Below are 19,648 nucleotides of genomic sequence, written 5' to 3'. Positions count from 1 at the left end.
CTGAAAATGTACACATTTAAGGAAATGTCTTTCTGCAAAACATCATGAACAACCTGAAATTTCTTCAGAAAAGTAAGTTCAATTTGTCAATATTATGCCTCAATTTATCATTTCCACATTACAACTTCCAGATCACAGAGTGTCTACAAAGGAGCAAAACATTTAGTCACAGGTGTCTGGAACTGAATGATATATTTAACTTAAAAATAGACAAAAAAACTGCAAAAACAATACAAAAATGACAAAAGTGAGAAACAAAATGACAAAAAATGAGGCAAACGGCACGAAACAAAACAGTGACAAAAAACTTGAAGTTACAAAACATGGACAAGTGAGACAAAATGACAAAAGCGTGAAACAATACGACGAAAACGATGCACAAAACAGTGAATAAAGCAAAACACAAAATGACAAAAATGATACAAAAAAACACGAGCGAAACAGAGGAAACCGAAGACGATAAGTCAGACAAAAAACAAAAACAAGGCAAAATATTACAAAAATGAGACGCATACAACAAAAGCAAGAAACAAAATGACAAAAAAATGAGACAAAAAAGTTACAGTGACAAAAAAATGGACAAATGAGACAAAAAGGAAACACAAAATGAAAAAAAATGAGAAAAAAACAACAAAAGCGCTAGACAACCGATAAAAGAAAGACAAAACAAACAAAAACAAGACAAAATATTACAAAAATGACACACAATGTCAAAAGAGCAATGAGCAATCTAGTATTTTACTTTAGGATCAAAACAACTTGTCATGGTCTAGGAATTATTTTACATTTATAGTTTTACAAAGTTACAATCTGCAGTTAATGTCTTCTGTAATTTTTACACTTTGAGGGCCGGATTGGACCCTCTGGAGGGCCGCTTTTGGCCTGCAGGCTGCATGTTGGACACCCCTGCTGTAAAATGTTCTAGCAGTCGAAGAGAGTGAAGTTACAGCCTTTTAAAATCGCTGAAAAGACAACCTGATGTGTTTGAATGAATACGAATCTGCTTTGTGTAAAAGAGGATCTTCATTTCATTTACTTCAGGCCTCTTAGGACAGTGATGCAGCTGTGTAACGGTAACCGACTGCATCGTACAGAAAAGCATCAGATCCCCTCCTGAGACAAAGCCAAACCACTTGTGGTAACAACAACTTTATAACGATAAATGAGAGCGCCGAGGAAAAACCAAAGTTGTTTTTCCAGGTGTTTGGATGAAACTCCAGAGTGCAGTTCAAGTCCATCTGATGTTCTTGGGCTGAAAGTCTGGTGAAAGAAGTATCGTAACGTTCGGTTTGTTTTTTCAAAAGCACGACTGTCCACACTTGGTGCAGCAACAGCGCGGGGCCCTACAAATCTCTCTCGGTTTAACTGTGAAATCACTTTCTTTTGGCCAAGTTAGTTCTGCAGTTTGCGATCACTGGAGTGCCTGTTTGCTCGACTCACATGGTCAGAGAGCTCCTGCCTCAGCGTCTCAGTGTTTTTATGGTTTGACATTCACATTTGAATGCACGGTTAAGACACAAAGACCTTCATTGTTGTTTTTTTTAAAAAAAAATTACCAAAATACCGCATTAATCAGCGCCAGAAGCTTAACAAACAGAGACAGTGGTAGGGTTTGAACTGGTGACCATCCTTGAACTATTCATCCATGACGTGACATTCAGTGAGAAAACTTTAAGTTATTTTTTGGCCATTTTTGACTTCATTTGACAGGTCAGTGAAGAGGCAGACTGGAAAGTAGGGAGAAGAGTGGTGGGTAACCCTGCAGCAAAGGGCCGTGAGCGGGACTCGAACTTAGGCCGCTGCGTTGGGGACTAATTTTAAGCTTAAAATTGTAACATTTTATCGGAATCCTTTTATTTTCTCTGCCTTGTTTGAACAAAAATAGCAAAAATAAATAGTTTGCTCGATATTCATTCTGCAAAAAATTCTGCACGACACCAAATTTATGAGTGACTCAGCTGAGACCAATGTTCATGTAACAAACATTCATGAGTTTCTCGTTTGAACTCCAGGCTGTGTAAAAAAAATTTACACGCTGATACCCGGTCCAGTTTTTGACAATAATCAAAGCAATTCCACTTTCATTTTTAATTTTTTTATAATACAGGACACTAGAACTATGCCATACTACACAAGACATTTTTCTTTGGAGAACTTTTGGAGCTCATAGCAACTTCAGACAAAGGAACTCTTCTTCGCACATATATTTCATAAGACAGGTGTGTAGGAGACGGATATCAGAAAGTTTCAAACAAACATGCATTAAACTTGCAAAAACACATTTATTCACTGCATTTTAGCGTTCGATCATCATCTGGAAAATGTCTGCAACTCTGCAACCATCTATAGGAAGTTGGAAAACACTCGATCACTAATGTACCTCCAAAAAAGGTAAATGCAATGATTATTGTCAATACTACTATATTCTGGGGATGTTGGAACTGTTGTATTTACTTTGAGAGATTCTATTTGATGTATTTATCAATGCTTTTTAGTTTGTCGCTAGTCATGTAAATGCGTCCATGGTTTTTGGAGATGTATACATTTTTCTGGATACTGATTCAACCCTTAAACATTCACATCACAGCAATTTACCCATTTAATGTAAGCAGTTTTAGGATACATTTCTGATTGTTACGATGTAGAGTGTTTTCTAACTTTCTGTACCTTGCTGAAAAGTGTCATTCTGTGACGTTTGATGATTCATATCTTCGCCATAGTAAGTTTGGCATTTGATTGATTGTTACAGGCGTTCTCTTTGTAACAAATTATTTGCATGATAAAGATCCAAACTAAAAAGTAAATTTATTTTTGCAAATTTGTTTGGAACTTTCTGCTGAGCTCATAGTGACACCATCAGATGTTTCATTTAGTCCGAGCAACAAAACGCTGAAGTATAAGATGATTAAAAGAAGCCACTTCTTCCATTTGATGTTTTGCTTGATCTATGACTAAAATGATTAGTCACTGATCAATGAATCATCTGCAGGTGGAAGGAGCTGCTTTAAGCGGTTCTTTCACAGAAAACAAAACAAATCATATTCTTTCACTTATTTCTAGTGTTGACAAATCAAAGCTATATAAATGGATGCTTTTTGTAGGGGGGTGAACGGACTCTTTAGTGACTAAACTCTGCATCCGTTCCTCGTGCAGCGGTGCAACAGTTCTTAGATGAAGTTTTTTTTTTTTTTTTGCGGCCCGCGGTGAAGGCGGTGCTACAGTTGCCGTGGTTACGGCACGCCTCCTTTGCTTCCTCGCCGCTGCGTTCGCGTCGAGATGGGACCGACCCAGCAGGTGGGCCTGACGGAGGAAGAGAGGTACAGGAGGAAGAGACGGGGGAGACGGAGGAGGTTTTGCTGGGAGGTGGGGAGCACGGCACATCCGGAGGAATCACTCCAGCCGCTGGGGTAAAAGGAATTAATCAGAGCGAATAAATTAGAACATGAAAGGAGAGTGAGGGCGGCGGAGCAGCCTCCTCCCTTCCTGCTACACTTCCATCCATCTACCTATCACTCCATCCATCCATCCATCCATCCATCCATCTACCTATCACTCCATCCATCCATCCATCCAGACTTCTACATTTCAACAAATTAGCCAGCTAATCACCAGTTTCCCTTCTTCTTCCCCTGCATCTCCTATTTTTAATGTGCCAGAGTGTGTTTTATTGGCAGGAATAATGATTTTTCTCAAAGTGAAAACAACAGAAAGCACCGAATCACTTCTCAGCTGTGTAAGAACAGCGTGTGATTCAAAAACTGATCAATAAATGGGTTAAAGTACTCAACCGATCGTGGAGGCAAGGGAATTTCTAAACCCTTTTGTCCTATTTTATCCATTTTTATCACTGTAAAAGTGATTCTTTAGGTCTAAATGTTTAAAGCAATGAAAAAACCGCTGCAGGAGACATTAAGAACAGCATGTGATTAAAAATATCTGATAAGAAATGAGTTAAAAGACTCAACCGATCTCTGACTTGCAGGGAAGTTGTTGTCAGAATCAGAGATACTTTATTGATCCCTGAGGGGAAATTGTTTATTTCTCCCATCAAAGTCTTGGAAATGTTAAAAGTACAACATATATAGATAAACATAAGTAGAAAAATATATCCTAAGAATATAAACTTAAAGAGAAAAAGCATATGCATAAATGTAAAATGTGAATTTCCGAAGACAATACAGTGTAAATAAACAGTATAATACCTTCCATGTTTCTTATTTTATCAAATTGTCTCAACATCAATATAATTCTTAATATCTAAGCTTTTCTACCATTGAAGAACACTGTAGAAAACCTGCTGCAGGGAACAAAAAGTCACTGTTTTATGAGGAATTAAAGACTAATAGGATCACAATTCAAGCAATCTCAATGCAATATTTGTTCAAAACTGGCCTTAAAGCAAAAAAAAAAAAATCACTCCAGTTACTGTTATGCACTTTGGTCCTGAGACAGTCTGAAGTCCGTGCAGGTCAACGGTCACCACTCAGAATGAAGCATGGTGTCATGGAGACTTCTGAGACCTTTTAAAGTGTTTGGCATCAGCCTTAAGCAGCGACGCCGGTCACCAGCGCTGATAAATAAGCGGCTCTCAGAAGTGTTTTGCCGCAACGACCGTAATCTTCGGTGAAAGATGGCTCTTTAAACGCTCCTCGGTCGGTCCGCTTGATCTCACGGAGAGACGATGAAAGGAGGGCGCTGATTGGACAGAAGCCTTGGGGCTTTAGTTTTGCCCCTGATGTCATCTGTTTGTGAGTCACCGCAAAGGCAGTCTGTTGGTTTGTGTGTTTTCTGGCTGGGTTTGACTTCATTGTGTCTGCGTTTTTTTTTTTTTTCTTTATTTCCTCCACCTGACCCTTTAAACTGTGTGAAGTAAAGAACTATTTCTTTGCAAACTGTAGAGCAGCACCGAAACAATTCCACTAATCAGCAGAAAAATAATCGATTGCTTTCAAACATGATAATTTGCTGCCTTTCTCTGTTTTAACTTCATTATGAATAGAATATCTTTGAGGATTTGCTCCAAAAAATTAATTGACAAGATACTTTTGGCCCAATTTCAGCTCACAAGCGCAATTTTAATTTCACTTTTTATTTACATTTCTATAATTTATATGATTTAGAGGATCTAAGGAGTAGATTCTTAAACTTGGGGGCTGAACTCGCTGTTTTTTCATGGTAGCTAAGCTAATTACTTGTTAGTTTTACCACCATGTTATTAATTACAAAAATACAGACAAGTGTGAATGAATGTTAATGAAAGGCCTTTGCTGCTGTGATCAATTGTTAAACTGACTGCAAGAAAATTAATCTGCAGATCTTTTAATCAATCGTTTTTCAAGAAAATAAATGTCTCTAGTTCCAGATGTTTGGATTTATTGCGTTACTGATAAGATGCTAAACTAAATAGCTTTGGGTTTTAAACTATCAGTGGAATAAATCAAGCTATAAAAGGAATCACTGTGTGGAATTTTTATTGGACATTTTGTAAATACATTAATTTATAGGATAAGTAATTGTCAAAATATCTGAACGGAAATAATCATTAGTTACAGCTCTAGTTTATTCATTCAAACTTAGGCGTGTCATTCTCACAACTGAAGTCCTTTCAGCTGTTAATAAATCCAGTTATCTTATGACCTGCCAGGACTTAGAAAGTTTCTTTCATTAGATGCCCCAATTTAACATTTTCTACTCTTCAGAAGTGATGCAACATGGAAAAAAAACAGGAATTTGAGTGGACAGTTTTTTTTTTCTCCCCCTGAAAAAGTGATGCAAATTGTACAAATTGAATGTAAATTTGTGCAAAAGCCTCTCACTTTTCAAAAGGCAGATATCCTTTCATATTTATGAGGCCTCCATAGAGTGTATGTGTGCATGCAAATAAAAAATATCCAGAAAATATTTCTGTTTGGGTGTGGGGATGTTCAGGCCATTCAGCACACTCTGCCCCCCAGTTATTTCTTTTGCACGGCCTTCAATGCTTCCAGAACACAAACACCCAGGGATGAGATTACAGTGATACAAACATCAAAGTGGCACATCAGACAGAAAGCGGCGAACTCGTGACGTGAACCGGTGACCCAGAGGGCAGAAAGCATGTAAGCTGATTGAGCTGTCTGCTTCCCCAAAAACTTGACTCGACAATCAGCCATGTACGACCACCTCGACAACGCCCAGATCGACACAAAAACACACAAAACACCAGAGTCGCATGTGCTGGTGCGGAAATAATGGCATGGAAAATGAGACAGGTGGAGTTAAGAACAAATTTGCACTCAGACGAGCTATTAAAAGTCATCATCAAACTACTGCTACTTGAGTTTCATTTTACTTTCTTTGATTTTGTGTCACTGGCAGCAGACTTGAAGTGTTTCTGGTTAACTTTCACTGCACTGGTTTGGAGGACAGAGCTCACTTTTGTAGTGTTCTGTTTCAAAATCTTTGTAGATAATATTTTTGGGGCTGCTACTAATTGTTTTGCAATCAATCCGCAAGATTTTTTTGAAAAAATTGAGAAAAATGTGCAACACAAGTTCCCTGGAGCCCATGTTTTATTTTGAAAATGTGTCATATACGTATGATTTAAACAGTATAAAATGCAGAAGTCCTTACTTTTGTAGTATTTTATTTCGCGATCTTTCTAGATAATAGTTTTTGGGCTGCTACCAACTTTTTCTGTAATCAATCTGCAAGATCTTTTTAAAAAAATTGAGAAAAATGTTCAACACAAGTTCCCTGGAGCTGATGTTTTATTTTTAAAATGTGTCAAATATGTATGATTTTAACTGTATAAAATGCAGAAAAACACCAAACAGTTAGCATTTCAGTGACTGCAGTTTAAATACATCTATCTTTTTTTTTTTATGTTATCAGAAAAATTAGATTCCACGAGGTGATTTCCAGGTCATAATTTTGCTTTCCAGCATCAGATGAAGCTTTTACTGGCATATAATTAGATTTAGATGAAAGGATTCTTTGTCAATAACTTTTTTCTCACAACAAAATGAGCTCTGGATCTATGCATTCATCTAAGAAGGGGGAAAAAAAGGTGCTTTCACTCTGACCCGTGAGATGCTTTTATTGTGGCGTTTGGTGGTCATATGCGTGATAGATAGATACTGGCACACAGGAAGCGCGTCACTGCAGGGGTTTTTCTTCTTTCTTTTTTTTTCAGTGTGTGGTGGCATTTCCCATTTGGCCACATGGTCTGGTATTTAGGGCTGAGCTGGTGAGTGAAAGCTGTGCTCGGCAGCCATAGAGGAAAGGTTTCACAATGAGTGAGCGACAGACGTGCTCAGTCATCTCGGCAGGGGACGGGACCACATAACATGCGGACGGGATCGCAATCACAGCGGGGATCTTTGAGAAGAAAGAAACCAAAGCTCTTGGGCCCGGCGTCACCTTCCCTCATACAGTACGGCAGGCAGGAGATCCACCAAAAGGTCATTGCGTCTTGATGATTGGGTAAATTTTTCATCCCCAAACCACAGCCAGCAGATAAATCAGGTCACATAAACACAGTTATCGAAGTTTGACATTTTGCATCGGAAACAATCCTGGCTGGCTCGCCTGAGAATAAATGCAGACGCCTTTTTCCGCCACGGTGCCTTTTTTTGACAATGCCGTTATCAAACCGCTGCATTTTTTTGCTTCTGCTAACAGGCTCCCACAAGACAGACAAATACGGCTGTGGTAGGATCTATTGTTTGAATAAACCAAACCCTGGAGGAAGTGTGTCTCAAAGAGGATTTATGTCCTGTGCGGTCGCCTCATTTCCTGCCGACTCCATGTGTCAATATTTTCGCAGCGAACGGTCGCCCCGATGTCACAAACAAGTTGTTAATTGTAGAATAGGAATAAACAAGCTAGACCATTAATTAGCTCTGTTTAGGACCGATCATTAGAGGTCATTTCTGCAAACTGTCACCACAGTCTAGAAGAGAAAGTTGCCTGCGAGTCTGTCTCCGTCCACTCATTAAGAGAGTGATAACTCATCTCCAAATGCCATCGCACCGCTTGGATTGGATTTTGCGCCCTGTCATATCCATGGCCCTGAGCCAGCTGCAGCAGTGTTGTCTCTCAGAAGGAGCTCAGAGGTTTTCTTATCCAGCCTGAGCTGTGATGGCAGATTAAGTGTGAAGTTGAATCTCTCTGCAATCTTTTTCTGCCCTTTATCCGGTCTGGTCAAAAGTAGAGCTTCTGTTACTACAACTACCATCATTTCTCCCTCTGTTGCTGCGAATACATGGGCTGTACTGATAAATAGAAAACACCTACAAGTAATCGTGTAACTGAAAAGTGATTTTGATTATAGATCCACACCTAGAAGGTCAGTATAGTGGTCCTTCACTGTATCGTGGATTTTTCTCTATATGGTAGGGTTTTGCGATATATAGATATTTTTAGGTATTTATTATTGTGACAAACTGTATTGAAGAACAACTCTGGGTAAAGGATATCTGCCTTTTATGCACTGTACAACTGGCAGATGCTTTTATTTTGACACACACGGAGTGACACTATAAAAAAATGTGGCAGGAAGTGATCAAACACACTTCACAGTCATAGTCCTGACAACTTAACTCTTAACCAAACTAACTAGGCTGACTAAACCACAAAAACACAATAAAACACAAACCCTACTAACACTGTAACACTAACATATGTCATATGGCATTGACAGAAATGTAGCATTTGTTTATTAGCTATTTATGATCAGAAATCACAGCAACATAGAATGTGTCCATTTCGTTTTCAGTCATTTTTAATAATTTTCAGTTCAGTTTGAACAGATTTAAGAAACTTTGGTCAGTTTTTGAGTCATTTTGTGAAGATTATTGTCATTTCTGACAACTTTTGTGTGATTCTGAACAAATTTTCTGCAATTTTTGATCATTTTCAAGTCATTTTGGAGGATTTTTTACAGCATCTTGGACAAATTCAGTGTTATTCTTCAAATTTTCAGTCATTGTGGCTCATTTTTAATCATTTGAGAGAAATTCAGACAGATTTTGGATCATTTTCCAGTCATTTTTGACTATTTCCAGTCATTATTACTATTTACTATTGTCATTCTGAGCAAAATTTCATCATTTTAGATAATTTCTGGAAAATCTTCTGTAATTTTGGATAATTTTTAAACATTTTAGACAACTAGAAAAGCATTCAGAGAGAGTGTAGTACTCCTCCAAGGCTCCATATGGCATTGTCAGAAATGCAGTATTTGTTTATTAGTTATTGATGATCAGAAATCACGGAAATATAGAATGTGTCCATTTAATTATAGATGTACCCACAAACAAAATGACCTTGCTCTGAGCACAGGTGTGTGTTATGCATGTGTACGTTATGTACGGATACCTAATTGCGTGACCTAAATATGAAGCGGGCGACGGGAATTGATGGGACTCAGAAACACCCCCAGAAGTTAATCAATTGCTACTTGTATCATTTCTGATGGATAAATCCGCAACGGTGGATTTGTAGTAGGATTGCAATCATGTGATCGTCAGCAGCCAACTGTTGTCATGGTTACAGTGACGCCATGCCGCCATCTCACAGTGATACAGAAATCTTTAACAAATCCGTGGATCCAGACTGCAAGACGCATCACTGTCAAAATCTAATCACTTGTGTCATTTCTGACCTTCCCTGAAAATTTCATCTAAATCCATCAGTCCATTTTTGAGTAATGTTGCACACAGACGGAATAGCAGACGGACAGACAAACATACGCCGATCGTCACATAACTCCGCTGCATTCCTTGGTGGAGTATAAACAAATAGTAATAGTCTTTTATTAGAAAGAGGATGTTAGCTGTGAGATTTTTATGCATTTTTCTCTTATTTATCCCAAGTTTTTCTGGTAAAAACTTAGAAGAACACAACTTACAAATTATTCTTGTTGTTCTTAACCCTGCTGAAGCACCGATCACATCTGGGAGCGAGTTTCTATCCGCACAGCAGAAAAACTACATTTCCATGTAGTATGCGTAGTAATACACACACACACACACACACACACACACACACACAGCATTTGTGTCTGTTAGTTACAAGCAGTGGTTACTGATTCATCATCATGGCCGCAGCCCAGATGTTCCAGCGGTGTGTGGCAGCAGTGGACGGTGGTGTGTTGGTGTGTACGCGCACTAGTGTTTGTGTGCGTGTGTACTTGCATGCACACCACTGGGCGTGTCCTTGCATACATGCATTCATGCATGTATATGAGCGTGTGTGTGTGTAATTGGGGAGTGGGCGGGCTTGTCAGGGGGGTGTTTGCTCCTTTTTTAAACATAGCTGCGTTGTTATGGTTGCTGGGGCTTTGATGTTGCCCAAACCTCCAACTAAGAGGCTCTCATTTTAGGCTCTTGACTCCGGAGAAGGCAATGACTTCCAGATTGGGGGACCTACTGGCTCACTGGAAGGCTGGCTGCCAGGGGAGGGGACGGGTTGCAGGGGGTCACAAGGGGCGGAGATGGTCAAACTGATGGTTCTTGGAGGGGGTAATTGTAGACGTGTTGAACAAAAGTGTAAATCTACGAGAGAGATGTGGATTTGTGATGCGATGTTTGGTTCAAGCTGCTAAAACACTTGGTGGCAGCGAGTTCAGTTAAGGTGTCTTTTCAGTATTTAATTTTCAAAATAAAGTAGCATTACATCACATTTCTTAAAAAATAAATGTATTAATGCAAATTAATTGCATCTCTTATACTCAGTGCTGTAGCAGTTTTGGTGCTTTTATTATTTTATGCATCAATTGTTGTCTGTTTTATTTATTTATATAGAAATTCTGTTTTTTTTTTGAGTATATTTAATTTTATTTCTCCCCTTTTTTCTTACTACTTGGCCTGACTGACTTGCTGTTGTAATATTGAGTACTCTCATTAATTTTTTTGTTTATTTGTGTTTGTTTAGGTTATATTTAGAAAAATGTGCTCTATAAATAAGTAGCATCATTATATGAGTGTAATGTATGGAAAACCATTTTTTAAGCTTTTATTGTGAAAGCAGAAATCATTGAATCTGAAGCAGCACTGGAGAACATGTAAGCGAAAAGATATTTGAGACCAATTGTAAGGAAATTACGTAGATAAATGGTGGAATTAGATATTTTAAATGTTTCAAAGATGCTAGAAAATAAAATGAAAGTGTTTCTTTTTTATTAAAATGCTATGTCTTTGCAGTTTCTCCATACAAAAGTGTATGGAGAAAGTCAGAAAAGTCAGAAAACTTTTCTTTTCAAAATCCTATTAATCATAACCATAATTTCTTAGTCATACAGGATGGTTTCAGAATTGCTCACACGATGTCAAGCATGACAGGTATTTCGTACAGCTGTGTTTTTTCTTTCACCTTATATATATAAAGTGTGCATCAAATCCGGTGAAGTCGAAGCTAATATCGGTGTAATCTAGAACAGGACTTTCCATGGGATCAAACAAACACAATTTCTCCGGTTTCTTGTGGAGAGTTGCCGCCTCATATTGTCCTCACTCCTTTTTTTTCTTTCTCTTTCTATGCTTTTTTCTTTTTTTTAATCTTTGGTTCTCTCTCTTGTACTTTCTCTCTGCATGCAGGTGTGGGGAATTTTACCGCGCTTTTAGACTCGGAGGGTTTTTTTCCCTCCTGTTCACCCATAAACCCAACACCCATCTGTGTGCGCTGCATACATGTGTGCATTTTCAACATTCAAGAACCCATTTTCTGACCTCTCAGAGGACAAGTTATTATTTGGAGAGCAAAGCATTTGTGCCTTTTAAAATACGCAGTGGAGACACGTGAAAACATCCACCCTCTGACAACCTTGACATTCTTCATGCACTGCTTTGATAAAAGAAACCTGCGCGGTGTTGAAATAATCAGAGATGAACTGAACACCTTCTGAAATCCACATTCTGTCCTGGTTTATTGACTGTTTGATGGCACAGAAATGCAGACATCTTGCCAAATTGGTCCTTTCAGAGCTGCGTAATGCATAGAAATGTATAGAATCAGCATATCTGATTGTGTTATTCAGGTCAGAAATGCTATTATTGTGTATGTGTCACCTCCAAGACATATTTTGAGCACTTAAAGCTGGAAAAAGTTTATTGATCGTCACTCTGAGTGTAGCAGAGTCAGTATATAATTGTGGGACTTTATGTAACATAGTTGACAGGTATCATAGTTGACATTTTTGCTGTTTTCAGGTCTAAAATCAGCATGGCCGCCTATAACCAAACACCACATGGCATTTTTACAGAAAGATTCTTCTAAAATATTATCTATGCAATTGAGTAAAATTGAAATTGGAAGTTATTTTCTTGCAGTAAACCTGTTAACGTGATAAATCCACACTTGACTCATACACTACTTTAGATTAAATAACTCAGAAAGTCTTGGAGTCTTGCCAGTCTTTTCTTCAGGAGGAAATGACATCATATGGAGCAGGTCATGTGATCTGGAATCAACACACTTCATTGAGAGGTGTTTTTGTAATGGGGAACTTAGTGGAAAGTGATACAGTTTGTTATTTTGATATATAATTTGATATTTGCCAACAAATAAATATGTCATGATTATCTCAACTTAAAAAAAACACAATCAAAACAATTTTTGAATAAGCTCATTTTATTATTGTTTAGCTAATTAGAAGGTGGTTGTTCTTAAATTCAGATGGTTATTTAATTGACATTTTAGTGATATCCAGTCATTTTTTATTACTAAATGATTGTTTCCATAATAAATAATTATGACATGATCATAGTGAAAATAATTTTTTTTTTAACTTTTAATAAAAATGTATGCAAGATATATCCCATGGACTTCAAAAGTCCCTCAATTATGTATTGACCTGGACAATTTTTGAGTCATTTTGGATAATTTTCTGCATTTTGAACAATTTTCTTGTCAATTTCAACAAGTTTTATGTCAGCTTGGATCATTTCTCATCGTTTTGGATCATTTTTGTGTCTTTGGGATAATTTTCGAATCATTTAGAACACATTTCATGTCTCTCTGAACTAATTTTTTGTAATTATAGGTCATTTTCAAGTCATTCTGGATGGGTCAATATATAAGAGAAGACAGAAATGACACTAATAGCACAATATGAACAATAAAACCTTCTTTCTCAAATGTCACCTTTTTGTTGGAATGGTTAATTCACTTATCTGGCTCGATTCACGGACTAATACATGATTCATAGATGGCTGTTTTCATTTGTCTTTGACGAAAGCTTTATTAAGTGCAATCTTGATTCATTTGATGAAAAAACATGATGGCCATCGCGCTCAGATCTCTTTGTGCCAAAGCTCTTTCCTGCAAAACAGTTTGATTGCAGCCACTTGAAAGGACTGCAGAGAGCCAAGGTGAATCAACCATTAATTCCCAGCGACTGTCCATATCTTTTTTTTTCCCGCCACGCCAGGGCAAGGACGAATGTGAAAGAAACCGTGAATGAGTGTTTTTAATGTGCTATCTCCGTGAAATGTGAGATTAAAGACATTAGACTCAAAAGCACTCTGAAGGAGGAGGAGGGGGAGAGAGAGAAAGAGAGAGAGGACGCTTTAATTTCCGCTTCAGATATAAAAAGAGACGGATCTACTTAGTGTGTCATCTGAAAACTAAAGAATACATTAGAGGGGGTTTTATCAGCAGAAGGTCTTGTGAATTAAGGTGTGTGTGCATGTGTGACTGCGTTTCTTTGCATGTGTTTGTATGTGAATTGCATACGTACGCGCGCATGTGTGCGTCCGGGTCAAGGTGGAAGGCTGTTATTACAAACAAGTGATGTCTGAGATCCCATTAACTCTTGTATTCAGCAGCAGATTTCTGTTCAAATAGATTGGAGATAAAAGGCAGCAACAATATGCTGATAAATCAAAGGCCTTTCAAGTGAAATGAGACTACAGAGACTCTGAGGGGCTACATTCACCATATCCTGACGCACTTAAAAAGGTGTTGATATCTAATTGTAATTTTTAAAGTAATCGCCTCTTTGAAGTAATTACATCTTTGATGTAATCAGCAAATAGGAGCTTTATTATTCCGCGCCGCTGCTGTTGGTGTTTGACCGTCTTTATGTGTACGGCCGCTTCATGTATGTAGAAACCTCGTTCAAACTGAGCATCAGCTCCACCAAAGCAGCGAGCAGCAATAAACTGAGAGTGTTTCAGGAAATGTGCCAAACTCATCATCATCACGGCACAATAAAAGCTGGTTAATGCTCGTCCTTGAGCTGGAATTCACACGACAGGATACCTGTCCTTGTGTCGCTAGTGGTAGTTTGCTTGCAATTGGAAAGAATGTTTTAAAAGGGAGGATGTAGAGACATTTCTAAAGTCTGGTTCAATGCCAGTCAGAAAAAACACAAACCAGTCAGAAAAACACAAACCACTCAGAAAACCAGTCAGAAAAAACACAAACCAGTCAGAAAAACACAAACCAGTCAGATAACCAGTCAGAAAAAGCACAAACTGCTCAGAAAACCAGTCAGAAAAACACAAAAAGTGCATCAACAGTGAATGCGGATGGTGGCAGAAACAGGAATCTAGAGGAATGTGGACAGAAAGAAATCTGTGCAGACCAGTCACCAATGAAAGTGGGCATGACTCACTTTGTTGTTTATTGTTTCTGTCTGAGCATCAGAACAGACATTCGATTCATTCGAGATGAGCCAGACCTGCACAGAATCAATCACTGGCAATCTCTGCACCATGTATGTCGGTGAAATTTCTGTGACTTGATCCTGACTTGATCCTGCCTCCAACGTTACAGTGATGCTGTAGTCTTTGGAGCCTTTTGGTGTTGCAGTTGTCTTCATGGCCTCAGGGCATGATGAGAAACACCTGGCTCTCACCTGATCTAACAGCTGATTGATTTAGACGTTGGCTCAACAATATGGCATTTGGTAGAAACTGTACATTTTAGTTGAACTGTAAAGATTTAGATTTAGATTTTGAAGGTTTATTTTGTGTTTTTTAAGGAGACTGAATACATTCTGACTACACGTCATAGACTGCATAAGTCTATTACAATATTCTGTTATCTTCTTATAAAATGACTCGTACATGCATGAAAGTCGTTGGTATTCATGACTTTTCTGAAGAACTGATGGATATCGTGATGCACGTAACGGCTTTGTTTACATTTTCGCCAGAGTTCCGACTTACGGTGAAAATCGCCTTGCGTAGATCAGTAGGAACGGAACTCTGATGTAAGTTGAGGACCCCCCTGTATATATGATCACTTACCATAACTACTCAACTGTAAAATGTGAGTTTCGTCAACTAACCGTGGATAGTTTTGACGTTTCAAATATGGAAGAGGACCGAGCCGCAAGTCCATCTTTTTCCAACTTCAGAGAAAAGAGAAAGTTTGATCTGTATCAGGCCTCTGCTGATTGGTCAAATGCCATGATGTTATGTGACGTAATGTAGAGTGATCTTCGCTGATTGGCTGGGTGGAAACCACATGCTTCTCCACCTCACTGAGGGGTGGGGGCGACGCCATATGAAGTGACCAAATATGATCACTGGCCCGATGAAGGGTTAAGGCTGCTAGAAACTGTCTGTCTTGACTGCTGATTTTTAACACCACCCCCTACTGCCTGCTCATGTCTGCTTTCCAGGCACAGTTCATCAAGAACAAGCCCATTTCCACCTTCAGTCGGAGCACTTTCTGGCCTTGAATGCTAACTAGTGTTTCCTGTAGGCAGATGTACCCTCATGCATGTCATTTGCCAGTTAAAGAAATAAGTCAGGGTTCAGTTGGTCACAGTTAAAAACCCCTGTATTTACTATTGATCTGTGCCATGAATTTATACCCCGGCAATTTATGTCAGCCTGCAAGGGTGGGTAACTTAACTCCTGTAAATTAAAGGGTGAGTGAACTTTTCACTCATCTGGGTGTGTGTGTGTGTGTGTGTGTGTGTGTGTGTGTGTGTGTGTGTGTGTGTGTGCGCGCACCTGAACATTTGTGTAGCTCTTTTGTTTTTTTTTTTTTTGTTCCAATAACGTGGCTGCAGGTTTCCGATTCAAAGATGCCATAAGTGTTATTCGATCTTTTTATGTGTGTTTCCCACATGTACACACTCGTCGGGCTCAGCAGAAAGGTAATTATGTGTAAGTTATGTGTGTATGTGTGTGGTGGGGATGGGGGGGATTTTTTTTAAACACAGAGGGGTTGATAATTATGGGTTAAATGAGTGCTCTCAGTCAGCCTCCCTGAGTGTGTGTAAAAAAGGAAGGCACAGTGAAAGCCACTTCAAGGCCGACTAATTACCCCGAGGAAGAGAGGAAACATAAATGGACGATTTTGCGGCTATAATGTTGCAGCAAAAACGACTAAATCAAACTCAGCACGTGAAGCCGAGCCACAGCTACTTTTGAAGGCCCTGCGCAGATGTGTGCAGATGTGTGTGCGTCCATATGTGCAGAATATGTGTCTGTACACGCACTGTATGGGATGTGTGTGCTTAAATTCACACTCATGCATTCTGTCTTTCTGTCATTCCATCTATCTATCTATCTATCTATCTATCTATCTATCTATCTATCTATCTATCTATCTATCTATCTATCTATCTATCTATCTATCTATCTATCTATCTATCTATCTATCTATCTATCTATCTATCTATCTATCTATCCTATCATTCTATCTATTGTTCTGTCTATCTATCCTTCTCTTGTTCTATCTATCCTATCGTTCTATCATTCTATCGTTCTGTCTGTCTATCGTATTCTCACACGCTTCAGTTCTGGTACTGCTACAACGTATTTCATTCAGATATTTGTTGAACATTCTTTGTTCTAATTGTGGTTTTTGACTCACATTTGAGGGACTGATTTTAATACCATGTAACCTTCATATACAGACATCTCGATGCGGCTCACTGCTGACGCTAACTAAACAGTTTTGGGATTTTCCCTGCAAAATGTCAAAGCTGCTGCTGAAAATGTAGCACGGCATCATTTTTCTGTTCCCTAGATAAACCTCTGTGACTCTTTAAGTTAACGCAAATGGATGAAAAACTCTGTTTGCGTGTGATTTGTTTTTATCAGGTGATGGAAAGGTTCAGGAAGTTGATGCAACAGATTTAACCCTCAAAACCGCAAGCAGTTTCTAGGCATTTTTACTCACTGTGGATTCATTTTTCACTGAAAAATGTAAACAGCACAACCATGACAAGAAGAAAAAAGAACTCAAAAAGTCTTCTGTGCAGTATAATGAAGACACAATGCCATTAATCATTAAATAAGATTATTTATTTTACAGAAAACGTCCAAAATGTGTGCCTACAGGCTTTACAAACACTGGAGAAAAATGATCGCTCTACATATTAGATCTTATCTTTCATTTGTAGAGTTTGTCGAGTCATAGGGTTAGGGTTACCTGAAAATGGTGTAATTTTACAATTTTTCATATATAACTTGCAATTCAAAGGTGCAGAGCGTTGAATAAAATCCATTTTCTAATAGAAGGCATTAAATTTAAAAATCTGCATCCATTGTACATCATTTTGAACACATTCTTGTAACCATTCCTGTCTTCTCTGTAATCACCAGCATTTAAGTATCTTTAATGTCAACATCCGAGCTCTCGTTTTTATGAAAGTGGCAACACATCTGACTTGCTGCTGTAAAATTGAACAAGCATAGATCCCTTGTGTCAGTCACAGTGCAATCTTAAAGGTTATTAAAAGTAAATATTAATGGATATGGTGATATTCCTCACAAGACATCTTTTGTTTTTGTGAAGTAAAGGCACCCAAGTTGCAAAGAGCAAAGTTAGTGACGGTGCAAAGACGTTAAAACCATGTTTTTCATGGATAAAGTGACGGTCTCTCGTACACACACCACCTTAAACCCCACCCAATGTTCAGTAAGGTGTTACCATGGCAACGTGTGTCTACCAAGGACACTGAGAATCATCCCGTCGTCCCGTCCCGTGACACGATGAACGAGCCACTTCTATCGAAATCTTTGCATCTTCTTTAAACCGCAGCGCTTCCCCCTCCGACTCTCCATCATTACGACTGCAGTCCACCTTATCAAAACCACCTCCTCCACCCCGATCCCACCCTACCTGCTCCTCCTTCATCCCCCTTCATCCATCCTTCCATCCATCCTCCCCACCCTTCGGCTCTCCGGCACAGAGGCAGCATGTTTTGTTTTCATGTGTCTCTACATTAAAAGCGGTTTAGCAGTTTGATCTTAGCTCCTCTGCTAGCCGTGTAGTATACACGTGTGTGTGTGTGTGTGTGTGTGTATGTGTGTGTGTGGTCAGTGAGAAAGACTTGAAGATGCTGACGGATAGGAAAGGAGCTGTTGAAAGTGTGTGTGTGTGTGTTAATGTGGAGTGTAGTGTGTGGAAGCTCTGCCTTTAAGTGATAAGGTATCCACTTTGTATCTCAGCAGGAGGCTCAGCAACTAGCACCAGATCTGGCCCTCTGTAGTGCTGATGTTACACACTTCACACACACGCAGACGCTTATGCAAATGGGCCCACACACACACACACACACACACACACGTATTTGTCCATCTCGGTGTGCAAAATACAAAAAAACTTTTCTAAAAAAATATTCCTACACATGAAAATGTAAGTTTCTGCAAAGATTCTGGAGGCTTTTTACACACATATACATGCACACTCGCACAGAAAAGCACATATTTATACTCTCACAGAAACAATTACTGGTTCAAACACACATACATGGCCTGGTTCGAACGTATGCACTGCAACTCTGTCCGAGGCCGCCTGGATAACTGCCTCCAACTCTGCAAACCACTGTGACATATCGTATGTCAGCCGGCATGCTGTGAGCATTAGCAATAACTGGATTTCACGTAAGTTATTGAAAGCCATTTGTAAACAGAAACATGAAAGCAAACAAGCTCGCACGCAGACTCACTTGATCATCAAAGGCTTATCGATCAAATGGTCCTCCTCCTCCTCCTCCTCCCTGCTCCACTGGAAACCAATGGGAGAGAAGTACAGCCCATCTGTTTTGTTCCAAACCATGTTTGAAACGTCCAGCTTTCTTCCTTTTCTTTCAGTCGTGTGTGTGTGTGTGTGTGTGTGTGTGTGTGTGTGCGCGTGTGTGTGTGTGTGTGTGTGTGTGCGTGTGTGTGTGGAGGTAAACACCAAATCATGAGACACTTCCATTTGCATCTTTATGCAATCTTCCCTCAGTGATTGAGTTAAGAGCAGAAAAGCGATAAAAACTGAGATTTTCATGAATCTTTTTTCACGTTTGGGTGCCGCTTGGATACATCTTGTAATTTCTTTTGTAAGCAAGTGAATGAAAGGAAAACAGGCATAACTGGGATGTTCTTTGATCGTGTTCTGCAGTCTTTGGCCGAGTCTAGAAATCTAGAAATGCAGTTGCCAAACGATATTAGTCATTATAATAATATTAATATTGATAATATAACTGTGTTTGTTCTCTTTTTGATTAGGATCATAAATGTGGCATACTGAATACTCTTCTTGCTTCCGTTCACCATCGCAGTGGATTTGAATGCAGTGTGACTGAAGTGCAGACTTTCAGCTTTAATTCAAGAGTATTGCATGAAGGAAGAACAACCTTTTTTGGCATAGTTGATCTAATTTGGCAGGCTAATAGAACTGTAAATACAAGTATTATTTTTGATATTGA

The 19,648-nt window shown here is 38.9% G+C and overlaps 1 protein-coding gene across 7 annotated transcripts in view; it reads left to right on the top strand.

Annotated features, from left to right (window-relative positions):
• Positions 1–19,648, top strand: part of tcf7 (transcription factor 7) — a 117,586-nt gene that overhangs the window by 37,676 nt on the left and 60,262 nt on the right. The window lies entirely within an intron of this gene.

This window comes from Amphiprion ocellaris, chromosome 14 (assembly GCF_022539595.1).
Source record: "Amphiprion ocellaris isolate individual 3 ecotype Okinawa chromosome 14, ASM2253959v1, whole genome shotgun sequence".
NCBI classification, from domain to species: domain Eukaryota; kingdom Metazoa; phylum Chordata; class Actinopteri; family Pomacentridae; genus Amphiprion; species Amphiprion ocellaris.
This window is presented reverse-complemented; position numbering and strand designations above follow the sequence as displayed.